The sequence below is a fragment of the Alligator mississippiensis genome, chromosome 11 (assembly GCF_030867095.1).
Source record: "Alligator mississippiensis isolate rAllMis1 chromosome 11, rAllMis1, whole genome shotgun sequence".
Taxonomy (NCBI): domain Eukaryota; kingdom Metazoa; phylum Chordata; order Crocodylia; family Alligatoridae; genus Alligator; species Alligator mississippiensis.
This window is the reverse complement of record NC_081834.1, coordinates 3,457,133-3,471,315: the sequence shown is the minus strand read 5'-3', so window position 1 is coordinate 3,471,315 and position 14,183 is coordinate 3,457,133. Positions and strand designations below refer to the sequence as shown.

At 52.4% G+C, this 14,183-nt stretch overlaps 1 protein-coding gene across 2 annotated transcripts in view; it reads right to left on the bottom strand.

Annotated features, from left to right (window-relative positions):
* The window catches only part of ITGA11 (integrin subunit alpha 11), a 140,264-nt gene that overhangs the window by 108,297 nt on the left and 17,784 nt on the right, over nt 1-14,183 (bottom strand). The gene's annotated exons all lie outside the window — the stretch shown is intronic.

The following is a 14,183-nucleotide window of genomic DNA, read 5'->3' as shown; positions in this document are numbered from 1 at the left end:
ACATCCAGCCATGCATTTCATGCTGGGGTGTCAGGCCAAAGGCTACCCCTGAGACATTTCTCTCAGTCTCTTTTGCTTCATCTGATCTGTTCAGCACTGATGAGGCCTTGCCTGGAGCACCATGTCCGGTTCTGGACCCCCTCTTCAAGAAGGATGTGGACAAATTGGAGAGAGTCCAGCACAAGGGAACACAAATAATTAGGGGCCTGGGAGGCAGGTCTTAGGAAGAAAGAGCTAACATTAATTAGCCTGGAGAGGTCTGCACTAGATGACCTTGTGAGGTCCCTTCCAGCCCTGTGCTCCTAGACACGTGTGAGTACAGGGAGCCATGGGAGGCGGAGAACCAACATGGGTGTCCATCAGGAGCAACTCCACAAAATTAAACTGGCACAAAGCTGGCCCCTCAGAGAGAAAGCAAGCCCCAAATGGCAAGGCACGATGAGAAGCCAACCTCTTCTGAAAGCTGGGGGTCTTCCACAGGGCTGACAGCAATGAGCAACGTGGGACCATTGAGCATGTGGTCACCCCAAAAACTGCAAGCACTGCCCACAATAACGGGCCAGACTTCCCCGTGGGTGGAAATCACCCCTGGGGTTTGCAGCGCAATTGCATCAATTTATACCCGCAGAAGACCTGGCCCATGAACTGCACCCCTGAGCCTGTCATAAGGTGTTACTAGGAGGGTAGAGATTAGGCCTGGCTGTTGGTGGGGGCTGGGGGGGGGGGAAACAGAGGGAAGGATGGGTCACCGTTGGCCAGATCCTGCCCTCAGGTTGGGACCACCAGGAGGGCAGACTTGACCCCCATGCTTAGGGAAGGCTTTGCAGCGACGTGCCCTCTCACCAAAATAACCCGAGCGCTTGTGTTCTGGCCAAGCCACAGGGGCTGGCAGCCAAGCAGCCGTGCGCAGCAGCAGGGACTCGCCAGGCCCTGAACTGTTTTTCCAGATCAGCACAATTACAGCTTTAAATCTTCCGAGCAGATTGTTTTTGCCCGTCTCCCTGCTCCCTTTCTGCTGCACTCCGGCGGCAAGCCTCACGCCTGCTCCCCGAGCAGCCACGAGGGACGGCGGGGACACCAGCCGCACCGCCGTCCTTAGCATCTGCGAGGGGATGTGCCCAAGGGGAGCCACCCCCAGGTACAGGAGCCCTGCAGGACAACAGGCCCCTTGCACCCAGCAAGGTCCCCAGCCCGGGGCTGAGCACTGCTGGGTGCAGACAGGAGACATTTCACCGGCCCCTGCACATTTGCTCCCACTCATTTCCCAAGGGCTGTTCTTTCTTCCCTATTTTCCTCGGCCTCAGTTTCAGCCCTCCAAGATTGCTCACTGCTCCTTGCTCAAGAGCTGAGGTTAATCGCCACCTGGGATATAAACCTTCGGCTTTCGGTACCAGGATATTGCACGATGCTGCCAGGGCAGATGAAAAGAGAGAGACTTGGCCCCTGTGTGCTACAGGTTCAGACTTCACCCTGCCCATTTGGATCAAGAAAGGGAGGCCGTTTTCTGGGGAGAGAGAGGCTGACATTTATCCTGGAGTGTATCACGTGCACTTCCCGAGCTCGGTGCAGGGCTGCAACGAGAGCTCCCCTGCCGAGGAGAGGGAGCATCGCTGCGGGGAGCTGTCAGAAGCAACAGCTGAAAAGCTGCATCATCTAAGGGAGGGCAGAGGCAGGCTGCAGAGCCTGCAGGTATATAGCGTGCTCACAGGTATACAGTGTATAGTATAGAGTGCCTGAAGGTATACAGAGACCCGTATGCCCACCCACATGTTTGCCCCCTGGAGACCCTGACCCGACCAGGCCACACAAGAGGGCAGAAAGGGAGGTTTCCCCTTCCCTGCCCTTAGAACTGACCCCCATGTCATGTGAAGCAGCCCCAGGGCTGCTCTCAGTTTCACCAGCAAGACCAGTGCCCCCCAGTTGCCAGGCTGGCTGGGGACAGCTTGCGGGCTGCCTACCCAGACTATATTCCTGACATCCCTCGTGGCCGGGCTGCAGCCGTCCCCTTGAACCTCGGATATCTACCCCTCAGCTGGGCAGAGCAGAGCGGAGCAGAGCCCCCCCAGATCCCTCGATCGGGCCATGAAGCCCCTTGTGCGCACAGACACCTGCCGTCGGAGACGCGTTTCGGGTGGCGAAGTGGAAAGATCTGTCTGGGGCGGCCGTCGCCGAGCAGCGATGGAAATCTAATCAACACACATGGAAGTACAGTAACACATGCACCCGCCACCCCCTCCCCACGCAGCCTGTCTGGCCGAGGGGCTGCTTTTCTGTTAGGAGTCGGCTGCTCACGAGAAGTCACTTGCTGAGATGAGGCACGAAAGAGAGAAACAGGCTAATGTGCAGCATTGCAGGGCAGCAGCTGCAAGGGGCTGTGGGTTTGTTTAAAGGGCCCTTCCAGGAGGAGCAACCATTTGTAGCAGCCCTGGGAAGGGCTCCTGTGCATGCGAAACAGGATGGGGAGGTGGACAGAGAGGCTCAGAGGAGAGAGAAAGCAGAGACAAAGACAGAGAGAGACTAAGCAGTTGATTTGGAGGTGATGGGAGACCTTGTCCATCCCCTCCACAGCGAGCACGGAGGTCAGCCCTGTGCAGCAGAGCACGGGACAGGGACTAGGTAGACTAGGGTCCTACCCCAGATCAGTCATGGATCTTTGTAGGTCCTCAGTGCCTTTGTATTCAGACAATCATAGAAAATGAGGGCTGGAAGGGAGCTCAGGAGGTCACATCTAGTCCAACCCCCTGCTCCAAGCAGGACCAGCCCCAACTACATCATCCCAGCCAAGGCTCAGTTTATCCAGGTCTTAAAAACCTCCAAGGATGGAGATGCCACCACCTCTCTGGGTAACCCGTTCCTGTGCTTCACCACCCTCCTCATGAGAAAGTTTTTCCTAATATCCAACCTCAACGTCCCTTGCATCCTCCCTTTCCTACTGTCTGTGCAGAGGCTGGCAGAGGTCTCAAGTATCAATACAAAGACTGGTCTTGCTGCACCTTCAGACTGAGAAGAAACCATGCCCCGGTCTGGAGCGTACTCCCTGCAGAAGGTAACTTCACCTCTGCAAGCTGCTCTTCTGGCCGTACTGAAGCACCTCCATCTCAGAGCCAAACTGCAGCTGGATTACAAAAAGCTCCCTGCTCCCTCCAGCATTTCCCTTCCTTTCCAGGGCCGGCAAGAACTTTCTCCTGAAGCTCACGAAGGGCTCAAGCATGACCATGTGCATGGGGGGGAGCCCATGTGAGCCTGTGCACCTGGGAGGGTTCAGACCTCAGCAATGCACAGTCAGCCAGGCCCCAAAATACTGTCTTCACTGGTGTGAGCCACTTCTGGCACATCACTGCTGGAAGATTTAGTCCGCTGGGGTCTGTGCAATGGGACAGCCCCCCACACAGGCATCACTTCAGGATGACCACCTAATTACTCTGACTCTCAAGGATGAAATCCCACCCCATCTTCCACCTAACATGGTGTAGTCACCTTACACCAAGTGCAAAGAGGGGATGGAGGTAGCAATGCTAACGCCACTCCAGCCACGTCCACGGAGGCTGGTGTCTGGGTGCACCCAAGGGCACAGTGAGGCTGGTGGCTGGACACTTCATTTTCTTTCACTTGCTAACTGCCTCCCTTGCAAACTGGAGCCTTCTAGCATTTAAGGAGTGGCTCCCGTGCAACGCTACGGTGGGGGACCGCATTAGCCAACTGCTGTTTATTCCATTCGCACGCTTAATGGAAAGAGGGGTTCGTCTCGAACCAAGATGAGGCAAGCTGCCAGGAGGAAAGCTTGGACCTTCACTTGCTGATCTGGAAAGACAATGAGCCGAGAAGCTGAGCCCACAAATACACCAGTACAAATTAAACTATTCCTCCCCCCTCCCCTTGGAGTTTAGTAATCTGTATTTTTTTCCTTCTCAAATTTTCCACTACCAGAGTTATAGTTATAACCCCTGAAGTGTGTAATAACTGGCTCGCAGCCCTGAAAGATCAGCATTAAAGCCCCAACTATCCTATGCATTTGATACACATAGACCCACCATAGATACACGTATATACAGAATATTGCGTGTTTGCACACAGCAGACACATCTGCATACACACGCATGCATGCATAAGGTTGGAAATCCTTCTAAAAAACCATCAAGCTGGCCAAAAGCAGCATTAAAAGACTTAGAAAACAGCAGAGATGCCAACATGCTCAGATTCCCTGTTTGGTATTTCAGCAGACCTCACCGAACCTTTCGGGGGCTGTTGTTCAAGGCGGGCTGTCTGGGTTCGGCCTCACCAGTGCGTTGTGGTTTTATTTCCATTTCATCCCCTCTTGCCAGTTCCTGACCTAGTGGAATTGGCCGAGGCTCCGCGACATTATTATCAAGCAGCAGAGTTACTCTGCGCTGTCCGTCTGTCGGTTTTAGGCTATGGCCTGGTTTGTTTGTTCAGTGATTTATACTTTAACCAGCGTGAGTCATGGTGGCTTGATTTTCTTTTTATATAAATACCTTCATGTCTTTATTTCTCCTCAGGAAATCCATTTTTATTCATGCAGAGACCAGGACAACAGTGCAAACTGCAGTATGAGCTGGCTGCTAGACAGCTGGAGGGACACAGGAATAGCTAGACTGAACCCGAACATTGTGCTTAGCAGTCCAGTAGCCCCTGGTAACAAGTCAATGCCGGGTTGGAAGTGAACCCAAACTACTGTTCAGTGCACGGGGTGAAACAGGTGATGGCTTTAGGTATGAAATAAGGCACAGATACAACCTCAGCTCCGGGACAGGCTATATTCCTTGCTGCCCCAAAAGTGCTGCGTCCTTAGACCAACACGGCTACAACCTAAACCCCTGCACACACATTCATGAGTTCTCCTCTGAAGCAATTCAAGGAGATGAGAAGCAGGGAATCAATATACAATATATATCAATATATCACTGCTGGGATACTGTAAGAGGCCACCTGAGCAAGTATCATCCCGATGAAGTAGGCACACAGCAGTGTGGAGCGGGTCCATATTTTATAAGGGTTTATGGGTATTAGCTCTCAGATGCAGAGCCAGGGTATGATAACACCCGAGGCAGCATAGTAGAAATCAGGGTTGTGAGAGCTGCCCCCAAGGGTCAACGCTGTACAGCCTTAGTAAGTGTGGGGGACTAGGACACAGTGCAGATCCCTTGCCCTCCTTCCACTAGACCAGGCCCATGCCTCGCGAATGCACATAAATCCCACTAAGATGAACAAGAATTTTTCCACTCACATTAATAAATGTTGGATCAGGTCCTAAAAGACCAATTCTGACATGACTCTCTTGTGTGGCATATAAGGACATGGTGCTGTCCAGACACATCTGCACCAGACACGAGTGCCGCCATGCAAACACATGTCCCCCATTTGGTAGCAACATGCCGGTCTTTTAGCCTTCAGCAAGTGCAGAGCATGTGAAAGTGAGCCAGGCACACTTCCAGAGTAACACAAACACCATCAGTCACGGTGGGGATCGGCCCCACAAAGATTTCCACTGCTCAGAGAGATTGTGATGCATAAATCTCTGCACTACAGGACATGGGGGTGGGGGGAAGAAACTCAGTCCTTATTATCAGTTAACTGCTCCTTCACCTCCAGGCCAGAGGTTTTCAGCAGCTAGCGGTATATTTGCCACCATCCCGGCCAGGGGAAGCCTGGAGTTTGTCTCCAGGGAAAAGCCTAGGACCATGAAGTGTCAGCGGAAGCGCATCCACATTGTTTCATGGCGTGTGTGTGAAGGAAGCGCCATCTCCAGGCTCAGCCAAGGAAGGCGAGAACAGCAGGAGGGACACCACACGCCATGAATCAGGGCAGCCAACTGCACTGAATTAGTTAAGCCGCTAAAAATGTATGTTATCTGGGGCTGGATGGTTTGCAATGCCATTGTACGTGTGCACTGGGGAACGAGGGTCTCGGGAAACAGGAACTTTTCCTTGAATCACAGACAAGTAGGGCTGGAAGAGACTTCAGGAGGTCATCTAGTCTGACGCCCTGCTCAAGGTAGGATCATTCCCATCCAAACCATCATGTAAATATGTTTTTTCTTAAAACAACCCTCTTGCCAACTACTAGATTCAATACCTGAAACCACCAAAAACACTGTAACTTGCCACCGGGAAAGCAGGGGGACAAGAACATGGGCCATATCCTGCCTCTACGGACAGGAATAGTTTGTTAAATACACACAGGAGATGCCAGGAAGAGGCAGAAACTCTCCATAATTTGACCACGGGGTAAAAGTCCTTCCTGATCCATTGAGACTGACCCTCAGTGGAAGCACAAGATCTTCTAACTAGGAACCTGTGGAGCATCAGCACAGCTCAGACATGATCCCCAGCCTTGGCTGCAGCCAGCACTCACTGCTTCCTAGGAAGGCAAAAAATGCCCCCAGGACACCTGGAACAACAGGAGGAGAAAGAATTCCTTCCTAGCCCATGTGGAGGCCAGCAAAGCCCAGAGGCCCGGGAGAAACCAAACACCCTCCACTCTGCTCTGCAGTCTGGGGACCACAAACACCTCCGCACCCAACTGGAGAGCCAGGAGAACTTCCCTTCTACCCCCTGCATGGACTTATCCCAGCTGCTTTAAATATTCCTCATGCGATGGCAGCAAGCAGCAGCAAGATCACATAGACTCATAGACAATGAGGGTTAGAAAGGACCTCAAGAGGTCACATCTAGTGCAACCCCCTGCTCCAAGCAGGACCAGCCCCAACTACATCATCCCAGACAAGGCTTGGTCTAGCTGGGGCTTAAAGACCTACAAGGATGGAGACTGCACCACCTCTCTGTAACCTGTTCTAGTGTTTTATGACCCTTTAGTGACAAAGTTCTTCCTAATATCTAACTTTAACCTCCCTTGCTGCAGCTTGAGCCCATTGACCCTTGTTGTGTCATCAGCCCCCACTGAGAACAGCCCAGCTCCATCCTCTTTGCAACCACCCTACAGGGAGGTGAAGGCTGCTATTCAATCCCCCTCCGTCTTCTCTTCTATGGACTAAATAAAATCAGTTCCCTCAGCCTCTCCTCACAAGTCATGACCCCCAGCCCCACAACCATTTTCGTTGTCCTCCTCTGGACTCTCTCCAATTTGTTCACATAATGGGATTCCCTTGCCCACGAGCTATCCAGGCTCCCTGCAATAGGTGCATATATAAATAGGTTGGCTGACCCATCAGGGGCAAAGGTCCTAAGTCCACCCACTCCTATTCAACTGATAGGCCTGGCTGGAAAGAAAGACAAACTCTCTCATCTGGGAAAGAGCAGGAGGCGGCTGATGTGGGGGGAGATGGAGGCCTGAAGAAGGTCCTGAAATGGGGGGACCAAACAGAAGGGCGTTTCTCATTTCAGTACAAGGGGAAAGTGTCAATGGGTGGCAGGGGGGATTGTCTCTCTGAGGCAGGAGAGCTGCTTTGATTTGGCATTTCTATGCCAGTTTTGACATCCAGGAATAAAGCCCTGTGTCCAGCGAAGCCCTTCCTGACCGCCAGCCCTGGAGGCACACTCAAGCTACGGTATTCAGGCACGTACAGGTAACTTGTTGATCTCCGACTTCATCCCCAACAGGAGGGGGGTGACCTCGGTATCCATCCTTACGGGGGGGAATTCCCTTCCCCAGCCTTTTCAGGGACTGACCCAGCTGTCTGGAAACACCTTATTTTCATGCCAATGGGCTGGTGTCCTCTGCTAGGAACAGTGGTTTCTGTCCAGTGATTTTGCCTGCACCACCCTGCCCCAGCCATAGATGGTTTTCCCTGCAACCATGGTCATCACTCTTGCGAGCGGTCCGTGGATGGACACTGCTTGCAGAACAGGTTGGCCCACTAGCAATACCCCGCGCATCTAGCGTGCGTCTGGATTTCAACATGTCGGCAAGCTGTTGGTTTCTGTTGCTCTGCTGCACCCGTCTCTGGCCTTTTAAACACCTGAAATTTAATTCTAAAAACGATTCCCTCCCCAAAACAGTGGCGAGTGTTACCGTGACCTCCCTTCCCACTTCTGCCTCTTCATCTCACCCCTGAAAGCTGCAACTCCAAGTACAATTTTCTCAGCTCAGAAGCGGCTCATCCAACATCTTCCTACAGAAACTGGCTCAAGTCAAAGCAAAGCCTTCCACTGGCTTGAGGATGTTATCTTGCACCCTTTATTTCACAGCAAATCTCTTGGTTTTTCATAAAAGCTCAGGCGCATTGTTTGTAAAAGGCATCTGAGGACCAGCCCTGGAGAAGGGAGCCTCCTGCCTCATGTTTTCGCCCTGCCCTTGAGGGGTCTGGGGCTGAAGCGGGGGCTCATTTTCCATGCCCAACTTGGCTCCTCTACTCAGGCCACAAACAGAGAGGGGCCAGTTTGTGCCTGCTACAGCAATTTTGCGATGCAATGCCCATTTTCTAGGAAATGAACCAAGACCAACAACTCAGACGGCAAAGACTTTTGGTCACCTAAATGTAGGGTGGATGGGAGCCAGGAATCTAGCAGTAATTGCAATCCCGTTCCACTTGCCAAAGCATTTTTTTTTCCTAGGGCCTAAGAGACTGAAATACTTCACTGAAAGCTAAAATGAGCTGCTGGGCTTTAAACCAGGAGGTGGTTTCTGAAAATGAGAACGTGAATAGCTAATAATTAAATGACGGCTGTAGGTGTGCAGGGGAATGCTTCCCTCTGTGACTACCTGAGCGGTGGCACCAGGAGACCACGAAGGATCACAATGCATCGCTTGCACTAATGCTCATCTGCGTGGGCAAGACACTGCCGATCGGTTTGAAGCCTGGGATGATATTGCCTCCAAACATAGGTCTGCTCTGTTGGGTCACCTTCTAACTTGGAAATTATTTGGGATGATGAAAAAATGCCTGCTCCCTGGTCTGATCTTGGTGCTTGGATATCCCAGTGCATAAACTTGTTATGCCAATCGATGCAGGAAAATAGGGGTTCATCTTTAAAAAGGTGATCTTTTTATGTATTTAGTTCAGAATTAAATCCCAAGCTCTCGGTGTGCCAACAGCACTAGCTATAAAGTGAGTGCAATTAAATTCAAACCCACCAGCCTTAAAAATTATCATCCACTCGATCAAGTGGGAGTCAGAGCCTCAACTCTGTGAGACAGGGGGCTGTGAGTGAAAACTCAGAGCCTCCAAGGGGCTTGGGACCAGGCTGGAGGAGCCCAGGTAGAGCCCTGCCAGCCGTCTTCTTCTCCCAAGAGGGAACTGGCTGATTGCAGCTGTGGCAGTCTGGTCCAGGGGAAGCAGCAAGCCTGCTAGGAGAGGCTGGTCCCACACCATTAGGGCCTTATCAGTCATTACCAGCATCTTTAGTTCCCCCACCAGGACCTAACAGGGCCCCAAAACCCCAGCACCGTGCTCCCAGCTTTTGCACCAGTCTGAGACCCCCCGTTGTTGAAAGATGCAGCCGCACACAGCTCCCGCTGCAATGGTCCCGTCTATCGGCAGAAATGGCACTCGGAGCTGTTTCACTGTCACACGCTGAAGACATTTCATGCAATATTAGGCAGTCACTTTGGACTGAATTCTGTCCTTAAAAGCTACGTGGGAGCAAAGAGAAGGGAGAGAGAGCAGGAAACCAGATGTGGCCCACTGGCGTCTTCCAGCTGTGGCAAGGAGATGCAGGTCGATTGTCTGGGAGTGCTCGAGAGCAGCAATTGGACTTGCACGGTGTACAGCCACCCTTGCACCACTGGTAGGATCAAGCTGGTGTTCCAGTAGGGTCCAGGGGCCCTGGCCCATCTCCAGTTTGACTGGCACTTTGGGGTGAGGATTACAGCCTGAAAATAAATAGCTGTGGGGATACTATGGCTGCGATGATAGATGGCAGATGTTTCTTGCTAGCTCTCCCCCACCACACACACCATCCAGCAAAGGATGGAGGTAAATGCCAACAGGTTACATCTCCTGCTCCAGGTCATCACAAACCAGATTTCAAGTCAGGTGCTTTTTTAATTCTCCCTATACAAAAAAACCTTGCTGCATTCTCCTGCAAAGCTGGGGGTACACCCAGCAATGACGGAGAGCTGTAGTCGGAGGTGCAATAGCTAGCCATACATTATTTGGGTATCAATCATGAGGACTTAAATCAAGATCAAAGATCAGCAGTGTGCAGTGGATTGCTGTGTCCTGCCAGAGGTGGATCATGCTTCTAAGTTTTATTAGCATTGCTGGCTCGCCTACAGAAGGAGACCGGGGTGGTTAAATAAATGACAGGCTGTGAACCAGACTCAGGCTTGGCTTCATCAGAAACAGGCAAGAAGGAACCTGTTTGAATGCTGGACACTGAACTGCAAGGGATCTGATCCTAGCTCAAATCAGGTTTCCTGAGATGATGGCTAAGTAAATGCTGGTGACATTTGGGACTGAAGTGGAGCCCCTGCACGTGGCAGCAAGGTCACTAGAAGGTGTTACGTGCACAAAGTTGTAGCGACAGCAGTCAGCCCCTGCATGCTCCACAACATGAGCAGTGCTACTAGTACCAAGTTATTCGTGGTGCCCATTTGACCATTTCACAGTCTTGGTTTTCTTATGAGCGCTCACAGGGACAGGCTTCCCCAGGACTTGTGCTGGGGAAAGAGGCCACTGAGTACGGACCCTTATTCATATGCATATGCAAGGATCTGGGAGTCCATCCTTTGGTGCTACCTCTTTGAAATTTCCCTGACCCAGTCAGCTAAGGTGGCTCAAACCTCCAAATCACAGAACAAATCCCGCACCATCAGAGAATGCAACTCTTAGAGAGTCCATCCACAGGTTGAATTTCCCCCTCTGCAAACAGCTCCGAGCGCAACGCCAGCTTCAGAAGCGGTCTGGTATTACGGCCTCCAAGTGCAAACACCCCTGACTGCTCTGAGCCATTGCAAACATCACCAAAACTCCCGGGAAATGCTATTGAGGGTCCTCAGCGACTGCCCCCCAATATACGACTCGTTTCAAGCATGCGGTTAACAAACGAGCTGAACAGCCAGCGTGTGCTGGTTTAGCGGGTTCTGCATTTGCTGGACCCCAAGGAGACTGAGATTTCACTTACTGGTCATCAGCAAACAGCAACAGCTGGCAGCACTCAGCTCTGCTCCGTTCATTTGCTTGCATTGCCTCGTGCTGGCAGCCAGCAGACAGAGGCGGTGGACGATCGCTTAAGTGAAGCGCTTGGAGCGTCTGCTAGGGATGTGCAAGTCACTGCTGTCCCAGATGGAAAAAAGGCCTCAAGTTGGAAAGGGATTTTCTCACAATCCATAAAGTGAGACAAAAAAGCAGGAAAAAGAGACAGGCCCAGGGGTAGGGCTGGAGGTGCCCATCACCCCAGATTCAGTGCCCCTGCCAGGGACTTGAAGGGTACTTTGCAGTGCTGAAAAACCAGACCACCTCTTTGAGGTGAACTCTTGCAGGCTATGCTTTGAGAAGGGACAGAGCAGCCGCTCTCTGGAGATCAGGTCTGTAAGGCCCTTCAAGCTGGCATGTAAAAAATAAAATCACAAGCCAGTAATGCAAATGTCAGTCTGGGACAAAAGCCAATCTGGGGTCCAGCGGGAAAGTGCCCAGACCCTCCGTTTGCAAAGTCGTAGCGATGACTGAAGTTCAACGGACACCTTTAAATATATATTTGTCTTTACAACCTGCCACAGCCAACATGCTACCTTCCAGCTTCCCAACCAGCCCACAGGGGCAAATGCTCCAAGGGAAGGTGGGTTTAATTCTCTGGATCTAGATTTGATAGCCAGCTCAACCCGCGGCCCAGGCGTGAGAGGCAAAGGGAGGCTACGACCCTCAGAGCAGAAACTCCACGGCTTTATTCCCCGCTAAGCTCTCTGTGAGCAAACCCTCCCAGCGAGGTGCTCCGGAGCTGCAAGTGGCTTCCCTTTGCTCAGATTTGGGCCTTTCCCCCTCTCAGTTAACACAGATTTGCCCTGTGCTGTTTATAACGAACCTTTTTTCCCTCCCCCCCAGTGCCAGCAGCTCAGGCTGTAATTAAAGTGGGACACGGCAGTTCTTGGGAAGAACATGCCATTGCTCTGGCCTTACAGAAACCAGGGAAGACATCCAGCCGCAGCCTCGTCGCTGGCCACAGCACAGTACGTCTGGGCAGATCACGCGAGCCTTAAATTAAACAAGAAAGGAACCACGTCTAAGCGTGTTGGGGCGGCGATGACAAAAGCAGGGGAATCCAAAGGGAAGTCTGGCTAAGGCACCGCACCGTGGCTGCCTGGATGTGCATGAATTGCTGGACACAAAAGCAGCTTGGTGGAGTCTAAAATGACAGAGCCACACCAGGCCACGCCGTAGCAGGGAATCCAGGAGAGTTACAGTGGGTTGCAGGGGACAAGGAGCTGAACAGGAGCCAGCAGCGTGCCCTGGTTGCCAAGAAAGCGAATGGTATACTGGGCTGCATTGGTAGGAGCGGTGCCAGAAGGTCAAGGGAAATGATTAATCTCCTCAATTCAGCACCGGGGAGGCCACATCTGGAGTACGGAGTCCAGCTGTGGGCCCCCCACTACAGAAAGTATGTGTACACATAGGAAAGAGGCCAGAGGAAGGTGATGAAAATGGTTGTGGGGCTGGGGGACAGGACTGGTGAGGAGAGGCCGAGGGAATGGGGATGATTTAGCCTGCAGAAGAGAAGACCGAGGGGGATTGAATAGCAGCTTCACCTCCCTGCAGGGGGGCTGCAAAAAGGATGGAGCTGGGCTGTTCTCAGTGGAGGCAGATGACAGAAGGAGCAATGGGCTCAAGTTGCAGCAAGGGAAGTTGAGGTTGGATATTAGGAAAATCTTTCTCACTACGAGGGTGGTGAAGCACTGGAGGTGGGTAGTAAAGCACTGGGACAGGTTACCTAGAGAGGTCGGGGAATCTCCATCCTTGCAGATGTTTAAGACCCAGGTAGACAAAACCTTGGCTGGGATGATGTAGTTGGGAGCTGGTCCTGCTGTGAGCAGGGTTGGACTAGGTGTGACCTCCTGAGGTCCCCTCAACCCTCCTTGTCTATGATGCTATGAGAGGTCTGGCCACGTGTTATAGGCAGGTGCCTTTACGGACAGGGGAGGGCTCCCAGGATGATGGTAAATGGAGACACGGGTGTACATCTGCATAGTACATCAGGGCCGTGCACAGATGGCCGAGCTAGTTGTGAGCTCATTCTGGCACCAGAAGTGATATAGCCACATTCGTGCGGTGCGCTGTCCAGGTGAAGTCCCCCCAACGCGCTGGGCCACAGAGAGACCCTGCAAGGCAGCAAGCAAGGCTGAGCGGGACTGTGACTATGGCACGTGCAGCAGGGAGGGAGAGGAGCAGTGAAAGCTGAAAGGGTAGGGCTGACACAAGAACAGGTGGGTAGGGACAGGTGGCTGCCTAATTAAGGACTAAAACATGGATTTTTTTCACCACCCGGAAAAGGAGGCTCTGGAAGCGTGGCCCATGGAGAGCACCTGGGAGCAAGAAACTGGCTCAGGTTTAAGATGCACTGGACCAGGGATCGGGCAGCATAGATGCTTATGGTTTGGCAAGGAGGCCAGGGGATGGGTAGGTGAGGCATAAAGAAGTACGGGGACTGTGTTGGGGGGATTGAGACAGAGCTTAGGGGTGTAGGAAGCAGGGAAGGGTGCAGCAAGAAGATGGGATCCTCCATGCGCAGTGGCGGATATAGCGCTAAAGGGAGGGTGAAGTTGCCTGGAGGGAAGACAAGGTCATGTTCATGGGAGCTGAACCAGCCCTGCTTTGCCCAGTGACCATGCAAAACACGTCAGCATTGCAGGGTCCAGACACTGCTGCAGCTGCTCCCATGATAATCATGTCCCCCTTCGGCGGTACCTTGGACTTCAACAATGCTCAGGAACAACAAAGAGCGAAGCCTCACAGCCTGGTGCCAGAAGCAGTCTCCTCCTCGTTTCACCCCTGTGTCCTGGAGGAGTTTGGGTTGGGCAAAGGTCTGTGCAGGCACCAGGCTCCTGGCCCTGCATTGCAGCCACTGAGATTGCAGAGATTAAATAGACCCTCACTCCGAGCAAATGCCTCCTTATGGATTCAGTTCTGGGCTCTGGTACAGCAAGGCAAAACCCCAGAGAGCTTCCTCTGGATCCAGACCAACCAAGCAGAAAGCAACAGTCTCTACAACCAGATTTCCCAAAGCTGCCTCCTCCAAAGCAACGGCAGCAGAGAAAGGGGACAAGCACGGTGC